Source organism: Macaca nemestrina, chromosome 19 (genome assembly GCF_043159975.1).
Source record: "Macaca nemestrina isolate mMacNem1 chromosome 19, mMacNem.hap1, whole genome shotgun sequence".
Taxonomy (NCBI): domain Eukaryota; kingdom Metazoa; phylum Chordata; class Mammalia; order Primates; family Cercopithecidae; genus Macaca; species Macaca nemestrina.
This window is the reverse complement of record NC_092143.1, coordinates 10,277,663-10,296,011: the sequence shown is the minus strand read 5'-3', so window position 1 is coordinate 10,296,011 and position 18,349 is coordinate 10,277,663. Positions and strand designations below refer to the sequence as shown.

Genomic DNA, 18,349 nt, shown 5'->3' with positions numbered 1-18,349 from the left:
TACTAACCTTGAGATGTGAGTGCTGCTCGCTCTAACGCTTCTTCCCATCTGTGTCTTGGTTAAGGGCTTTTATCCTATCCTGTTTATCATCCTGTTTATCGCGGCCTCTTAGCCTCAACCCCCTCTTGGTCACTGCAAGCTCCCGGTTGCTCCCTCCCTTAATTAGCACTGCAGGAGCTGCAGGGAGCTGACTCTGCCTGTGCCCCCGAGCTCTTCTCTCTACCAGCACTTCTTCAGATAGCAACTGAAGTGAAGCACTAATATTTCATGAAGCGGGGTTTTTTGAAGTCAGGTTTACCTGTTTCTGGAAGCAACTTTACCATTGCAGCTACCCAGACTCATTTCAAACTCAGATAAAGTTCTGTCCCTCTTTTCCCCAAAGAATCTACAATTTGAAAGGACGCACTTCTCCTTTGTTCTAACTCTAAATAGAAACTACACTCCCCGCCGAAATCAGAGTTTGTTTCTTTGCCTTTTCTTCCCCGTTTTCTTTTTCTGCCAATCAAAGCACGTTAGATTCAGCTGTCTCTTTAAGTCAAGAAGCTTTCTTATCTCTGCCCATATCTAAGTATGTTTCGGTCTTACTTTCTAGATACTGTCTTTTTTTTTTTCTTTGCCTCCCATTCTCCGACAGAAAAAGTACACAAGTCAGTGTTTCCTGAGAACGAATCCTGCATGTTTAGCAGCTTTTGTCTCTTAGAAACACTAGCTTTTTTAGCGGCACCAGGCCATGGCAAAGTTAGTTTTATTGATTCCTTTGATTTATTAGGTTATGGAGGTTCTCTCCTGGTTAAACCACCATGAAGGATTGTGGCTGAGGCGTTAGTGTGTAAAATTCACAGAAAGACTAGGAAGGAAGGACCACATTTGACAGGTGAGAAGGCACTCATGGGGCTGCCCTACCCTGCACATTTAATTATGCCTCACAGGTGCAGGACTGGTCTCTTCTGCTGGACCACTGCATGTCCGAAAGCAAGGGAGAAGAAAGTGCAATACTGCCTCTCATGACACAAGTGTTTACTGAGCCTTGTCGTGGGCCAAAGGTAGCCAGAGGTAGCCTTCTCAAACACCTGCCTGACTCTCGTCACTCCCTTCAGTGCCTCACTGTCCTCAAGAGAATATCCAAATGTCTTACCGACTTGCAAGGCCTGTGTCATTGATCGCTGCCATTTTCCCGGTGTTATGTCTTACAATTCTTCTGCTCACTCCTAGTCTTTATTGCTCATCCACCTTACATTGGGTAATTTGAGGACAAAGCTCTGATGGGGCAAGGTGTTCTCACATGGAGTTTCCTCACCTTCTCTTATCCCTCTCCCATCCAGTAGGTCTCAGCTCAAATGTATCTTATAAGATACTCTCCCTGGGGCCTGCATCTGTCCAGTGAGTTTCCAGAGAACCCCAAATACATCCTCTCTGAAACACTTACCACATCCTATTGTGATGCCTATTCACCCTCTGCATTTTTTACTAGAGCCTTATAGGCACTTCCAGGCCCAGGTAAAATCTCATCCCTGCTCTATCAGATCCTTGCACAGGGCCCTTGCCCACACCAGGTGCTCAATCAGCACTCGTAGAATGAGGACGAAGCCATGCAATCACTTCCATCTATACGGTTTCCATAGTGTGGTCACAATCCCAATTCCATCTCGTTTCCATCTGCCATCGTTAGGGCTGGGTTTTTTTGTTTTTTTTGTTTTTTTTTTTTTTTTTTTTTGCCTCAACTTTCGATTTTCTCAAGGAAAAAGACAAAAACAGCCTTGACCCAAAACACCCACTGATATTTGCAGGACAGACCCAAAGACAAGTTTTCTTTTGAGTCAAAACTCTTCTTCAAAATTATTCAATGGGCCCTGAAGTGAACCTCACACATCGTCTGAAACAGTCCCCGTCTACCCACGTGGTTCACAATAGGGTGAATGCAAATCCTATCTATCACGACTGCTTATACCTACAGGGACCTGGCTTGAAAGTATCTTTTAATCTTTTGCTTACTCCCTGACTCACAAAATCCAGATCGCTAGAGGCTGGGGGGCTTTCCCAAATTACTTTTTCATGGTCACTCCCTAATTCAGTGTTCACAGGCAAATACACACACACACACACACACACACATCCTTCTCCTTCTTATCACCCACATCCCATATAAGCTACTGCTATTTTGGGTTTTTTTTATTTTTTATTATTTAGCTATTGCTATTTTTAAGGCAGGCACAATGGAGATATATTTTGTTGTTTTTCTGTAGAGGTCTATCCTCTCTGGTTTATTTAGCTGCTTCTTGGAGGCTCTCGAAATCTTGTAATAAATACAAAGAACCCAAGACTTAGCTTTGAATCATTTCCAGAGAAACACAGGCATCCCAAGATCTTGGCCCCAAGGATGCAACATTGTCCCCCCAACATGGAACTACAAAATTTTACTCAGCAAATAGGGGAAATGTTGAAACATCACATGATCGATAATAAATTACAAAACAAACAATAAAAATAACCTGAGACAAATGAAATTGCCCTATCCCTCCAGAGAACAGATGTCCTAAATGTTCTAACCAGCAGAACAAATGGGCGTAAAGAGGGAAAGTAGTGAGATAGATTGAAGATTACCACTCAGAGATGAACAGAGCCCTTTCTCCAACAGTTTTTCATGACCCTTACAAAAGCCTTTTTGAACAATGTTAAGCAAAAGTACTCTTTAACCTTACCAGTTGTTGACAGAAGCAGAAACAGCAGAAGCCATCACATCCCTAGTTGCAGCATCGCATCAGCTCCCTCCTTCCTCTTTTTTTCTAAGGTCACCAAGGCACTAACTCGCTGTTCTACCAAAGGGTAAGGAAAGAAAGAATCAAGCATTTACCCTGCCTTTCCTGTACAATTTATAATTCAAGGTGACCCGAGTTTCTCTTTATAGAAAAATTCAGCTACTAAGTGGAAAAAACAATCATAGTTATTTTTCGTCACCATTTTGCAACCCCTACTAAAATAACAGATGGAGACAATTGTTAATAGATGCTAAAACCATGAGGTGGAAGGTTAATGGGGAACCTTATAATGAAAGCTGCTGCTGATTGACAATACCTGAGCCCTCGGATCAACCATAATCTCGCTAAATACGGCACAGCCAGGCACGAGGGGGCTCCAGACAAGATGCAGCAGGGAGAAAGCAGCGCCACCTAGGTAGTCCTCTTCCCTGAGTAGCTAAGCCTGAATGCAGTCAAGCCTCTAGAAGTAACCAGCAGTGCATAGAAAATACAGGCAATAGCTGGGCGCGGTGGTTCACACCTGTAATCCCAGCACTTTGGGAGACCGAGGCAGGCGGATCACTCTGCAGTTTGAGACCAGCCTAGCCAATATGGTGAAAACCCATCTCTACTAAAAATACAAAAATTAGCCTGTTGTGGTGGTGCACGTCTGTAATCCCAGCTACTGGGAGGCTGAGGCACAAGAATCACTTGAACCTGGGAGGCAGTGGTTGTAGTGAGCCAAGATCGCGCCACTGCACTCCAGTCTGGGTGACAGAGCGAGACTCCATCTAAAAAAAGAAGAAAAGAAAAAAAAAAAAAAGAAAATACAGGCAATAAAAGACTGAGTTAAAAGACACTAAGAGCCTACAAGGAAGCAACAAACTGAACATAGAAAGCAGAAGCTACTGCAGAACAAATATCTCAGTTTCCTCCAGCAACAAAAGGCAATTATGATGAACACAACCAGTAAATGCCAAAAAGATACTTGACTTTTTTTTTTTTTTTTTGAGACGGAGTCTTGCTCTATTGCCCAGGCTGGAGTGCAGTGACACGATCTTGGCTCACTGCAACCTCCACTACCTGGGTTCAAGTGATTCTCCTGCCTTAGCCTCCCAAGTAGCTGGGGTTACAGGCATGCACCAACACGCATGGCTAATTTTTGTAATTTCAGTAGAACAGGGTTTTGCCTTGTTGGCCAGGCTGGTCTTGAATTCCTGACCTCTGGTGATCCTCCTGCCTCAGCCTCCCAAAGTGCTCGAATTACAGGCATGAGCCACTGTGCCTGGCCAGATACTTGATAATTTTAAATACCCTTTCCTGGGAAAGACTAATAGCAATTTTGTAAATTTCATCAGCATGATAAAGTTTATGAGAAACTAACAGCAACCTTGATAGTGAGACACTAGAGAAATCTCAATTCAATTTTGAAATAAGACAAGAATGGCCACAATCACTGTCCATATTTAACATATTCCGGAGGTTTTAACTAAATGTAATAGATTTTAAAAAGGAATAGGAGCTGTGAACCTTGAACATTTTTTAAAATGTGTGATTTGTAGGTGATCCACCTAGAGAACACAGTCAAATAAAACAGAAAAGAATTTAATAAGCTGCCTAGCAAAATAATTTTATAAGACTCAGTTGCTTTATTGTATATCATATCCAAAAGAACAGCAAAATTTACACGTGCATATGTATATGCAGGTATAAATGTGTGCCCGTGTGAATAGATTTGAATGTATCTCAAGAATTTATAGGATTCAAACAAAGAAATTTGCTAATTTATCAAAGGAAATAAAAGAAGTCTTGAATAAATGGAGGCATGTCCTATTCTCCTCTATGGCAAGACACAATGTTGAGAATGCATCCAAAACATTTTTTTTAGTTACCTGGAATTTTATACTCTTTTCCATTATTAAGCAGGTCAGGCTATGAACGGCTATTCATGAGGCACTTATTGACAGCACTCTGTAAAAAGGTCTTCACTTAGTATATTGCAGAAATGTTATATGTTTGCACAGTCAATCACTGAAGACCTTTTGCAACACACACATCCCCATAAAAGTAAGCAATGGATGAACTGCTGTGAAAAGTGCTCCCAGGAGCAGAAATCCACACCCTGGTTCTTACCTGGTTTTAGCATTGCCAAGGGCCCAGCAAACCTCACCTACGACTCCCTCGGCCACTGTTCTTTTCTTCCTCCACTGTTTTCAGTCACCCTCTCTTGAGGGTCTCAAGGTTTCAAGGAAATAAGTACTTACACACACATCTTAAGCACTCCAGACCTCAAGCATCAGGCCCGGGTAAGTGCTAAGTTTTTCTTTGGGAATTTTTCTAAATGACACCAGGAAGCAGCAGCCAGTACAGCTATGTGGACAAACAGGAACCTGCAGATACCCACTATCTCTTTCCCCCAGTTCCAGTCCCCTGACAAAGCTCATGCCCTTCTCCTCTGCATTCCACATCCCCTTCTGCTGCAACTATTTGATAACATTGCACACTGCATTATGGCTACTTAGTAAAGTGGGTGAGAGTTGCCATCCTGTAAGTAAAAGTGTGAGCTTTGCAGAGAGACCTGGGTTCAAATCCTGTTCCATGCCTGGCTAGCTGTGGGACCTCCAGTCCTCAGCACACTGATGGCAGCGCAGATCCCGGCTAGGCCACGGCCGGTCACCCAGGAAGGCAGCCCCCACCTCATGTTACCCGTGGCCCAGTGGGCTCCACTCTTGTCGGGGTCCACTGAGGGTGTTTTAACACTCTCCGTGTTAAAAAGGTTGTTTTGCCTCCTGAACTCTCAATACTGCTGTGTCTCAGATTATTTAAAAAAAATTTCATTTTCCAAAATGGCAGAAATCCCATATTGCTTAAATTAAGATATATTCTTTCGAGAATTTTTTACTGAGAACATTTTCATCTGCAACTGGACAATGTAGCTTATATCTGAACTGCTTAGTTAGCATCTACAGAACAGTCACTGTCCCCAAAACCCACCACCTTAGCAAGGTGCCTGAATGAGGGAGGGTCTCCAGTTTCAGGCACACCTTGGGCCGCCCCTCCCTGGAATCTGAATCTGGTACGATGTTATGTAACATGGTTAAGATCGCATCTCTCAGGCTCCCCGAATCCAGTCCAATATACACCTTGTTGAATTTATTAACAACCTTGCATTTCACGCTCCAAAGTGTCTTGATTTGGGTGACAAACTCTATGGTCACCCTAAGAGCCACGAAGCGGGCTGTGGGTTTGAAGGAAACCCCTCGGTTCCAGGAAAACCAGGACAGTGGGTCATCCTTGATAGAGCAGGGACCAGGACCCCCTGGGTCCAGCCCACCTTCCCTCATGGCCAGCTCGCTTGAGGGGCTGGGGTATGTCTTCTAGCCAGGTCTCAGTTAGGACTGCCCTCAGCCATCAGACAGCGTCTAACAATTCTGGCTTTCAAAGGGGGCAGGGCCAGAGTCTCACCCTCCTCTTCCTAGGACATGTGGCCTATTGAAAAGTTGCCTCCTTGTCCCCGAAGACGACACGGCTTCAGGAAGGGCAGGCTGCATCAGCCGGAAAAGGTCCTTCCATAGCCCTACCCCAGGCAAGGGCATTTATTCACCCTTACCTGCCCCTGCTTGAGGTGGTCAACAGTGGTTCCGAAAACCAAAAAGTGTCCTGAGGGAACCAGCTCTTTCATCCACTGGAGAGAGAAGACAGCGCATCTTATAAAATAAACAGATGCAACAACATACGAATAAATACTTTAAATTCTTTCTCACCTGCTGGCACACTCTACGTAAAGTTGTCCCCTTTGTCTTATGTTTGTGTTTTGGGTTCGTCTCTGGACCCTCCAGCTTGAATATGTGTTCCTTGGTGTGAAGACTGCCTTGTTCACTGTCTGTGTTTGCCTGGTACCAGGTAGTTTCTCAAGACTTTGATATGCTGACTCCAGGATAGCCCCAGGCAAACCCAGACAGCTGATCACCCTAGCTCTATCCCCAGTGCCAAGGGCAGTGCCCAGTATAGAGTAAGAGTTCACGAAACAATTGCTGCCTGGCTATGATCTTGACTGTTATTTTGCAGTTTTGTTCTTAGAATTTGAAGAGTGGGAAGGAAGTGCCAAAATGCCCATTAGGATCTTAATAAATACAAGTGCTAGCTCAAAGGGAGAGCTTAAAGCTTTCTCCCGCTGGGCCCTCACTCCATCCCAGAAGGAGATAGGATGCCATGGTTGACCAGATGCACCAGCCTGCCTCCTGCCAAGCAGCACCATCCTCTCTGTCTATGCTTTCTGCATCACTTCGCTTGGGCTCCCTGAAACCAGTCCAATATTCACCTTGTTGTATTTATTACCAAGCTTGCATTTCATTTTCAAAAGTGTCTTGATTTGGATGACAAATTCCATGGCCACCCTAAGAGCCCTGTATCTAGGGGCTGGAAGACCAGATGCTGCACCTGCCAGAATCCCTGGCAGCCAGATTCCAGATGAGATTCTGTCAACCAAAGGCACTGGCATGAGGTCTGGAAATCAGAAGAGAAGTAGGATTTCATTTCTGTCAAACTGACAGTCACAATGGTCACAATTCCACTTGTGGAAATGTGTGCTTGTCGTTCTTCTTTAGCTGTGGTGAGGAGATGGGAGGGCTTTGCACAGAGGAGACTTGAAGCAGCCTCCTTTCTGGGATCTTCCCGGAAACTCCCTACACCCTGCACCCGAGCTGGAGACAGCTGTAGATGGGCCAGTGGATTCTCCCAGTGCTGGAACTTCTGATTTGTTGAAACCTCCAAGTCAGTCTGAACTCAGGAGGCTCCTTCAAGCCTATGCATGCAGGACTTCAGATTCGCAACTCCCTCACCCTCTGTTTTAAATGCTATTCTGCATAAATGTCTAGATTTTTTTCCCTCTTCCTGACTAGCCTTTAACTGCTACCTCGGGTCTAATACATTGCTAGTGAGGGAAATGTCAGTCGGCCTTGTTGAAAGGGAAACCAAGGTGAATGTGGCCACTGCCTGGGGTTCCCGCCCACAGCTTCTCTGCCCACTGCAGGCACACAGTACAGCATATCCTCTTTCCCTGCCCCTCCAGGACGGTGCCGCGGCTCTGACAGAGCATCCTCAGGGAAAGGTCCAGAGGCAGAAAAGGCTCCTTCACCAGCAAGGAAAACCTTTCACTGCAGACGCTTTCATGCCTCCTTGACCAGAACTGAGCTGATTTACATCTATTTTACCTATCACGAAATCACAAACTACCCCAAAGTTTAGTAGCCTCCTAGTGGTCCCCAACCTTTTTGGCACCAGGGACCGATTTCGTGGAAGAAAATTTTTCCACGGACCAGGGACACGGGATGGTTTCGGGATGATTCAAACACATTACCTTTATTGTGCACTTTATTTCTATTATTATTACATTGTAATATATAATGAAATAATTATACAACTCACCATCATGTAGAATCAGTGGGAGCCCTGAGCTTGTTTTCCTGCAACTAGATATCTGTGGGTGATGGGAGACAGTGACCGATCATCAGGCATTAGATTTTCATAAGGAGCCTGCAGCCTAGATCCCTCACATGCACAGTTCACAATAGGGTTCGTGCTCCTATGAGAATGTAATGCTGCTGCTGATCTGACAGGAGGCTGAGCTCAGGTGGTAATGTGAGCAACAGCGAGCAGCTGTAAATACAGATGCAGCTTCACTTGCTCCCCTGCTGCTCACATCCTGCTATGCGGCCTCGTTCCTAACAGGCCACAGACTGGTATCAGCCAACTGCGTGGGGGCTGGGGACCGCTGGCTTAAACAAAAGCAGTTCCTAATTCTGCAGGGCAGCTATCTGGGCAGTTCTGTGCTGCTCTTATCTCTTTCTCTATCTCTGTCTTATGTAGCAGTTCCTGGGTTTCTCTCTCTCCTCTCTCCTGTTTTCTGTGTGTTCTCTCTCTCTCTCTGTCTGGCATAATTTAGGTATTAAGAGCTGCCGTATTACCACAAATTTAGTAGTTTAAATAAAAAAAAAAGTTAGGTCAGGAGTCCAGTGTGGGTCTCACAGAGCTCAAATGGAAGTAGCAGCAGGGCTCTGTGCCCTTCTGAAGGCTCCAGGCGAGAGGGAACCTGCTCTGTGCCTCTGCCAGCTTCTGGAAGCAGCTGCTTTCCTTGGCTCATGGCCCCACTCCATCTCTAAGTCCGCAGCAAGGCACTGGTCTGAACCTTCTTCCCTCTTCAGATCTCCTGCTGACTCCACTCTGCCTCTCTCATCCACTTTAAAGACTCTGGGATTACACTAGGCAAACTTGAATAATCCAGGCTAAACTAATCTCTCCACCTCGAGGTCCTTAACCTTAGTCACATGTGCAAAGTTCTTTTTGTCATGAAAAGTCATATATTTACAGGTTCCAGGGATTAGGATATGGATATTCTTGGGAGGGTCATTATTCTGCCTACCACACCAGCCAGATACAAATTAATTTCCTTTCTTCTTCCCAAAAGCATTGGCTCAGGCTTATTCAAAACCCTAGTGCTTGGCACAGAAATAAGCAGAATTATCTGGGAAAATCCACTCATTCAAGGTGTTCACTGCTCTGGTTTGAGGACTGCTGGAAAGACACTTTGAAGGAAAAGATCATGAAAAATAAAGATAGAAGAAAAAATATTCAACTAAAGTTAAACAATATACACACATTTAATATGTTATCAAGTAAAGATACCAATTCATTAAAATATTTTTTGTTCAAATGCCTTTAGACTTTTTCCTTTCTAATAATGGTATTCTGGGCTTCCATGGGTTTCCAAATGTTAGGATCCACAGGCACTATACAAGAAAATGAGAAATAAGATGAAAACAAAGTTGGGTTAAAGTCCATGATTACGTAAGCAGAGTGAGTTATATTTTATACCTTTGACTTATTTTAAGTCATTTTATCAAGATCCCATTTACTTAAATTTTTGCTGCTATTGCAATCACATTTCCTCTTCTCCCGTTCTTTAATTTATGCATATTGATTTCTCTAGGGACCTTTTCAATTCTTCCTTCTTGTATTGTTTCTCTTCTTCATTCTGAGCACCAGCATGCCCTTCTCTTGCTTAATTTCCTCTCAGAGGAGCCATTCCTCCACTTCAGTGCCCTCAATAAAAAGCTGCGATGTCCTCAAAGTTCAAAGTTGCATCACGGGCATAATTTTCCTTGTAGTCCAACTGTGTAATCAGATTGTTCCTTCACCAACATTGATCAGGTTTCAGACGTGCGCATAAATGAGCCGAAACTCTTAATTTTCCTGCATTTATTAAAACCAGAAACTGAAATATCTACCATTTTTAACTAGAAAACTAAAATCTTGTCTTACACACTGATATCCAGGACACACATCATTCATGGAAGCCACTCCCCCAGCACAGAGGCTCCACCTTGATGCCATCTTTGGCTTGTCCTTTTTACGCTTCATCTTCAACCACCAAGTCCTGAAGAGTCTCCATGAAAATAGTTGTAAGAGTGACCTCTGCCTCTCCACCTCCATTCTCACCATTCCCAGCTCTCAAAGAATCCATTATGGAGCCAGAGATTCACCTTCTCCTAACTCATCCTACAACAGCTTTCCCTCAGGTCCACATTCTGAAAGAATGCTTTCAGAGTAACAGTACTGACAGACAGATGCCCCACAAACCGTCTCACTTAATGCTCTGATGATTCACATGCCAGGCTGTGACCGTTGGATGGTTGCTATGTGTCTGACACCCTCTAATGCTTTATACGTTTCATTCATTTAACTGTTTTTAAAATATTAGACCCCGTCTCTACTAAAAAATACAAAAAAATAGCCGGGTGAGGTGGCGGGCGCCTGTAGTCCCAGCTACTCGGGAGGCTGAGGCAGGAGAATGGCGCAAACCCGGGAGGCGGAGTTTGCAGTGAGCTGAGATCCAGCCACAGCACTCCAGCCTGGGCGACAGCGCGAGACTCCCTCTCAAAAAAAAACAAAACAAACAAACAAAAATATTAGAGAGCAGGAATTGCTACTATTTTCATGCTACATTTGAGGAAACTGAGGCACCGAGTGGTTAAGTAATTTTCCCAATGTCCTCCCTCACCCTCTAGGTAGCAAAGCGAGGATTTCAACCCAGATATCTGACTAGACCCAAGCTTTTAACCTGAACACCCCACAGCCCACCCATGGGTGTTATTTTCCCCCCACTCAACACATAATAAAATGAGCATCACAGCAGTTAGGAAGCCAGCTACAGTTCTGTGGGTAAGTGATTCCTTTTAAGATACCCCTTGAGTCAGAAATGTAAATTAACCAACTGACTCCCTAAGGCAATGATTCCCAAAGTGCACCTTCCAATTGCCACTGACATCTTGGAAAACGTTCATTATGTGGATGAACAGGATTAGGAAATTCTACACACTTTATTCCCATTTTGTAGACACAGAAATCACTCAACACAGCACATTAAAAGCTCTGGTAAGTTCATCAGCAAAGAAGTTTATCAAGCTTCGTTTAACCCACTGTTTCTCAAACTACACTGGTCTACAAATAATGTCATTTTATTCAATGACGTTTCATTGTAATATTGATGAGAAAAAAAATTGATGCCTGGCTGAGGCCACTGTCCTTGTGGAGTTTGCATGTTCTTTCCATGTCTGCATGGGTTTCACGTATTCCAGCTTCCCCCCACATCCCATAGCTGTGCAGGTTACGTTCCTTGGCATGTCTAAATGGTCCCAGTCTGGGTGAGTGTCGGTGTGTGTGAGTATGCACCGTGATGGAACGGCGTCCTGTCCAGGCCTGGTTCCTGCCTTGCACCCTGAGCTGCTGGGATGGAATCTGACCTCCTAAAACCCTGAACTTAAATAATTGGGTAAATAATTATCTTGCTTGTCTTTATTCATCTTTCTTCAAAGTATGTATAGCTCACATTTATTTCAATGTTTAATATTATAAGGGTTTGGGGTCTTTATTTAGAAGTTTGGTGATGTTTTTGTGACCAGAAATATGCCATCAAAACTTAACTTTTATTTATATCAATTAGCCTATGGTAAAATTAGTTTTGTTACATGTTGTTCTACTTAAAGCCACAGTTTCCAAGAACCTATCGATGATGCTAAGTGAGAACTTACTGAACAATCGCACATCGCTGAACAATAGGAATCCATTCTGAGAAATCTGTCATTAGGCAACCTCCTTATCGTGTGAAGATCCTAGAGCGCACTTACACAAAACTAGAAGGTGGAGCCTATCACACACCTAGGCTGTATGTTACAGCCTGTTGCTTCTAGGCTACAAACATGTACAGCACGTTACTGTATGGAATACTGTAGGTAATTGTAACACAATGTAAGTATTTGTGTTTCTAAACATATCTGAACATAGAAAAGGTAGAGTTTAAATATGGTACTATAACCTTATGGAACTTACCTCAGTATGTCATATATGTAGTCTGCTGTTTTAGTCTGTCCTTATGCAGCACATGACTATAATTTTACCATGAAATTATATTTTTATATATCATTTATTAGTATATGCCATTTTTATATTTATATGTAAATATAACACATTTGATATAACAATTTGATGAAAGAAATCAAAGACCAGAATAAATGGAGACATGCCATATTCATGGATAGAAAGACTCAAATGGTAAAGATAGCAACCCTTCCCAAATTTACCTATAGGTTTAATGTAATTCCTATCAATGTTTATATTGGATAAAGAATTCCTTTACCCAATATTAAGGTTAAATAGTTACAGTAATTACAATAGTATGTTATTGCCAGAGGAATAAATATATAAATAATTGAAACAGAACAGAGAATAGGACCACACAAATATGCCCAACAGATTTTTTAAAGGATTTTTTGAAGATGAAGCAATTCAGTGGAGCAAATGGACATCTATAGGGGAAAAAACTAAACCTTGACCTAATCCTCACACATTAGACAAAAATTGAATCAAAATGTATCACAGACTTCGGTATAAAATTTAAAAAATAAAACTTTTAGGAAAAAACTGTAATGCATACAAAAACCTACACAACTTATAAAATTATACAGAATATAATTAATGCAATTATTATCAATTCATAATACTTACACAACCTAATACAATACAGCTGAGTGCCCAAACACAGACAAATGAGTACAAGTGAAACTGGGAAAATCTGAATAAAGTAGATGGGCTGTATCAATGTCAATATCCTGGTTGCAATATTGTACTACATTTTATAAGATGTTACCACTGGGAGAAACCGCATAAACGGCAAGTGGAATCTCTGTGTGTTATTTCTTATAGTTGCATGTGAATCTACAATTATCTCAATAAAATTTTCAATTAAAAAAAGAGAAGGCAATAACATATCATAAATTTTATGATTCTTTGGTGCTCAGACCAGATCCGGTGCCAGGCAGCTCCTGCCAAGAATTGGAACTGGGGACTCATTCACCTTTTAAACATGACCAGGAAGGGTATTTAACTTGAGCTTTTGAGCATTACAGTTTCAGCACTGCCTGCTTTCTCCCACCTCAAACAGATTGTAATACAGATACAAAGCACCATAGGAGTTACTAAACATTGCAGTTCTTTCTTCTCCACAACTTCTAGGAAAGTTGAGGAATTGTCTGGGCTGCATCCAGAAGGTTAGGTACTTGACTACAGGAAGTAAAAGAAGGTGACACATAACCTTATAAAGTAGCAGTGGAGCTTTGATTTTCTTCCTTATTACCCAAAATTTCATGTTGAACTTAATCTTGCTCAGTCACCCTAAAGATTTACTACGTGTTTGGCAAAGTTATGTGCTTTAAATGCTGAACAATTCCTGCTTCTTGATCCAAATTTAAGAAGTATATAACCAAATATTCATGCCAATTTTGCTCCTTGAGGTAAAGGACAGCACAGTCACGGGTTTATTCTTGTGTGTGAAAATTTTCAGGGAAATGCAAATGTAAAACTAATTATTCACTCCATTACAGAAAGGGTCTGTATGTGTGAATTCCCTCACGTACTTCTATTCCAAGAATTCTTTCTTCTCCTACTGTGCTGACATTCTATTGTTTTTCTTATGTAGTTTTTCTACTCCCAATTGAACATGTAAAAATAATTAAAAATCTAAGCTGTTGGAACTTTAAACTATTTTGAGCCTTAAAGAAATGTGATCACGAGGCCTGAGTCTTGTGACAAGCAGCTGTGACCTAGGCAGCCGTAACTTTTGTTCCTCTGATGACAAGGATAGATTAGCCTTCTTCCTTACCTACATTGTTTTGTAAAACGCTGTAAAGGGCTAAAGGGTATCAGGGAAGACCCTCACCTCTTCCTGTTGATCTTCATTATAGATTAACTTCCTTCTTACCTCTCTCACACAAAAACTTCATGGCTATCACACTGTTTAAGATGGAATGTTAAATATACTCTTTTAAATTAGAAAGAAAATGAAAAGCTGCACAGAAAAGAAAATGAACTATAATTGATTAAATTGTTGTAACTCGAAAACCAACCTTGACTAGAAAATGTTGTAATCCTGTTAAGTTTCTTTTTCTTCCCATATAAGTAAGACATTTTTATCTCTGGAGTACTGACTCCATTTCTCCAGAATTTTTGATTCCCAGATGGTCATTCCCAGCTTTCTTTTAAATCAACTCTTTAAAACTAGATTCTGATTCTTTCAATTATTTCAGGTTGACAGAAATATCTTACATTAATAACACCATCCCTTATGCTAGGGATATTTTGTTGACAACATTTACTACGCACAACCAATGGCATAAATGTGTTACAAGATTTGTTTCTAACACTTTGTCTGGATTTAAAGTTTATATTTCAAGACTGCTATTTACTAATTCATTCCGTGCTTATCATGTATACACTTGATGAAATATGCTGTAATTACAAAAATAATATTAACAAAGTGTTAAAAATACAAAGTTTAAATATATGCATGGAAATAAAAGACTAGGAAGAAATACACTAAATTATCTTTAGGTGGATGAACAGGAGTGATAGTTTTCCTTTTTCTCTATAATAAGCATGTTTTATTTGATAAGGGGGAAATTTTAAAAAGAAGAATCTGACATTTTCCTACCACTAGAGAACTACTTTAATGAGGGATAAAATAAATAAAAATGATACCAAGATATAAATGGTGGCTGTATCTGGGTTGGCACATTAAAAGAAATCTTTATATTATTTATTCATGAATTTATGTTTATTTTACAAATTTAATATGAAAATATATTATTTTTAAAATCAGACAAGAACTTTTAAATTAAAAAATGAATAATTATTTATTGTCTGGATTAATAAGTGCAGCAGTCAAATCTTATATAACCTACTATGGTAGCACAATCCATGAAAATGCAGATACTTCAGTAAATGTTCATTGAATAGAATGGGTACTGAATGCAAGTAAGAATTAAAAGTATGTTGATGTGCTTGATTTTTAGGCAGATACAGTAATTGCTGAAGTCAGTTTCAGAGAGATAACAACGCATATAATTCAAAGCATTCCATTCAGACCAGTGATTCAGAACACACGTCCCACATAGCAGCAGAATCTCCCATTTGAGTTTGCGTCTTGTAAATGGCATAGGATGCCCTTCACAATTTGTCCACAATGGATTTTTATGAGTTGCAAGACTATACACTCCAGTCACATTCAGAACAGAGAATTTCACTCGGTTCCTCAAACCGTTCTCTTTCAGACTCTGCGCTTTGCATGGAAACAGGCCTTCCATGTAGGCTTAGTTCGCTTCCGCCTTCCCCTCAGGATGAGAAGAGCAGTTCGGGTGCTTGAGTGGGGAACTGTCTATTGCAGCTGCAGGTGAACTCAGGTAAGCTGAGAGAACATGGGCCAGAACACCATAGCATCTCCTAGAGTTGCTACTGGGAGAAAGGCCTCTCATAGACTCCCCGGGCAGAAGGACACGGCAATGCCCCAATAAAAACATTTGGAAAGAGCTAACAAACTACTCGTGCATTTACGCTTTGACCCAGCAACTCCACTTCCAGGAATTTGCTCTGAATACACACCTCCACAAATACAAAACAACATAGAAACGGGTTTTTTAAAAAAAAATTGTGGCATTATTTATAATATCAAAATATTACGAATGATTTAACACCCATCCCTGGAAAACTGGTTGGATAAACTATGGTACATCCACATAACACAGCAAGGGAGAAAGATGTAGGATGGGAGGCTAGACCAGTCTCGCCTTTTCACATTTTTCTGCCTGCTTTATATTCACTGGAAGCTGATTAGATGGTGCCCACCAGATTCAGGGTGGGTCTGCCTTCCCAGCCACTGACTCCAGTGTTGATCTCCTTTGGAAACACCCTCACAGACACACCCAGGATTGCTACTTTGCATCCTTCAATCCAATCAAGTTGACACTCAGTATTAACCATCACAGAACGAAAGTTGTATCTGCTTGTCCCTGCTAGTAGTACTCATGTAGTAATTCTGAAAGCATTTTGTTCAAGTTGCATATGACAGAGGAAATGAGTAGATACATTTGACTCTGGTGTTATAGGGAACCAGGGTTCTCACTATGGGTAAGAGACATACAAATATGGAATGGGGAAGGGAGAAGAACTCTGAGTTACTGGACTGAAACTGAAGTTATCTGTGGAAACATATGAATTTTAAAAACGTATGTCTAGTTCTGGCTCTGCCCACTAAAAGGGTCTAGAAGTAGCATAGCCCAGTAGCAATACTCAAACCTACCTACTTCCCATAACTTAGTTGGTAGATGCCATCTCCTACTAAACAAGCCAGGGCTCCTTGGGGAAATTGCTGATTGCAATCTGGCATGGGGAACTACAAGACCACAGTGTAATCCTTTGTGGGCACAGACAAATTCAAAGTCCTTGTGATACAGCCATCACCAAGCACCCCCCTCTCCCAGATAACCTGAGTGACAGCTGCTTCTGTTCAAGCTGCAGCTTTAGCCTCACTCTATTTCCCTACCTCCTCTCATACAGCACCCGATCCAGAACAAACTCCTCACCACCGCAGCACCCCACTATCTCCTAATGCAAGTGAAATCCTCACAACCAGGCCAGGTGCTACCCCACCCTTTGCCAAGTGTGTGTGTGTGTGTGTGTGTGTGTGTGCTGCAAGCATCGAAAAGCCTAACTTTGTGGTGCCTGTGGGCTTGACTGAGGGGTGTGAAGCCTTCTGTATGTGTATGAGCTGAGAGGCTTTTTGTCCACGATTGTGCTGAAACTCGTTCCTAGGACCTCCTAGAATAACGCAGCCAGAATGGCATTTCAGAACCTCACTGCACTCCGCACCTCTTTGCCTTGCATTGCTGCTCCTTAGAAACAACCACTATCAAATCTTTTGGCTGTTTTTCTTAGGTCGTGTTTCTAAGTAATATGCTCATTCTGTTACTTCTGGAATTATCTGTTTTACACATTATTGCTTGCCTTCCTTCAGTATATTATTTCTCTTTCACAAACCAAATAAAAATTTATGCAAGCTGAGAGCGAGGCAAAATGCTGATTTCCTGATAGTTTTGAAATAAAAAAGGCATTTTCCCCTAAACCTGTTTGACCCTCATCTTATACTCTTGGGGAAGGTTTTACTTTGTTCACAAAATATTTGATTAATAATTCACAATAAATGAGGTGTTTCCTTTTACACACATCTACATTCACTTCCTCCTCCCCCCATCTTCCCAATACATGTTAATTGTGATTTTTAAAATATTTATTATCAGTGTTGACATCATTATGGCTATATAAATGCTGATCATTTCTTTCCTGAACAATTTCTTCAGCCAAACACCACCTCTTCTCTTCTCAAACATCAAAAATCCTCTTGTTCGGGCCATGGTGTCCTCGTACAATGCACCACGCTCTTGATCGCTCCTGAAAGTATCTCAGCTTGGATTTGTAGTAATGTACCATAGCTGGAAGGGTGTGATTCCCTGCAGACGACAAAGGATCATGGGCTCCCCTATGATGCACATGGCACACAATGAATGCTGTCTCTGCCAAGTGGTCTCAGGCACCCTGGACTGGAGTCTGGTAAAAATATCTCTCTTATTCATCCATCTTTGTTTGGTGGATTGATTGAGGAGAAGCTGGATTTAGATGATCTGGCCTTATTATTTAAGTACATTTGGTATTAGATATGATGTCACTCTTCTCTCTTGTATTATCAGTAGGTGAAAGATAAGAGCCAACACCACTTCCATGTGGGTTATGTAGATGAGATTTTATCTTTATTTTGGAGAACTCCAAGTGTATTAATAGCATCCTATATTTGATTATGTAATTGGGCACTGAGGCTCCTTTTACTTCCACAGGATAAGGTTGAATTCATTTTCTGAGTCTAATTAATCTGAGACCTTTGAAGCGGAAGTGGGGTTGAAAGTGAAGAAGGAACCATTATTGAAAGTATCCTAGGATCTATGCATTATCAGGCATATTCAATTATGCCATAATTTTCATAGGGTCAGCAGATATGAGAGCAAAACTGTTGCCCATTTAAGATTTGGAAACATTTCAGAAGAAGGGATAAACATGAACTTCTAGTGGTATATTTTATTCTTTTTTCCAGCTCAATCATTTATCTCTTCATTGTTCCTTAATTCCCATAACTTCTTTTAAAATATTTGTGGGCAAAAAGATCCAAAAATTCCTTC

At 41.5% G+C, this 18,349-nt stretch overlaps 1 protein-coding gene across 2 annotated transcripts in view; it reads right to left on the bottom strand.

Annotated features, from left to right (window-relative positions):
- LOC105476948 (CD226 molecule) overlaps positions 1 to 5,079 on the bottom strand; it is a 100,507-nt gene extending 95,428 nt beyond the window's left edge. Inside the window, exon 1 of one of the 2 annotated variants that reach the window (XM_071085200.1) lies at positions 4,869 to 5,079. The gene's annotated coding sequence lies outside the window, so the exon portion shown is untranslated. Of the gene's footprint in view, positions 1 to 7; positions 597 to 4,868 lie in introns of those variants that run through there. The other variant, XM_071085199.1, reaches the window with a different exon arrangement.
- Between the last annotated feature and the right edge of the window lie 13,270 nt (positions 5,080 to 18,349).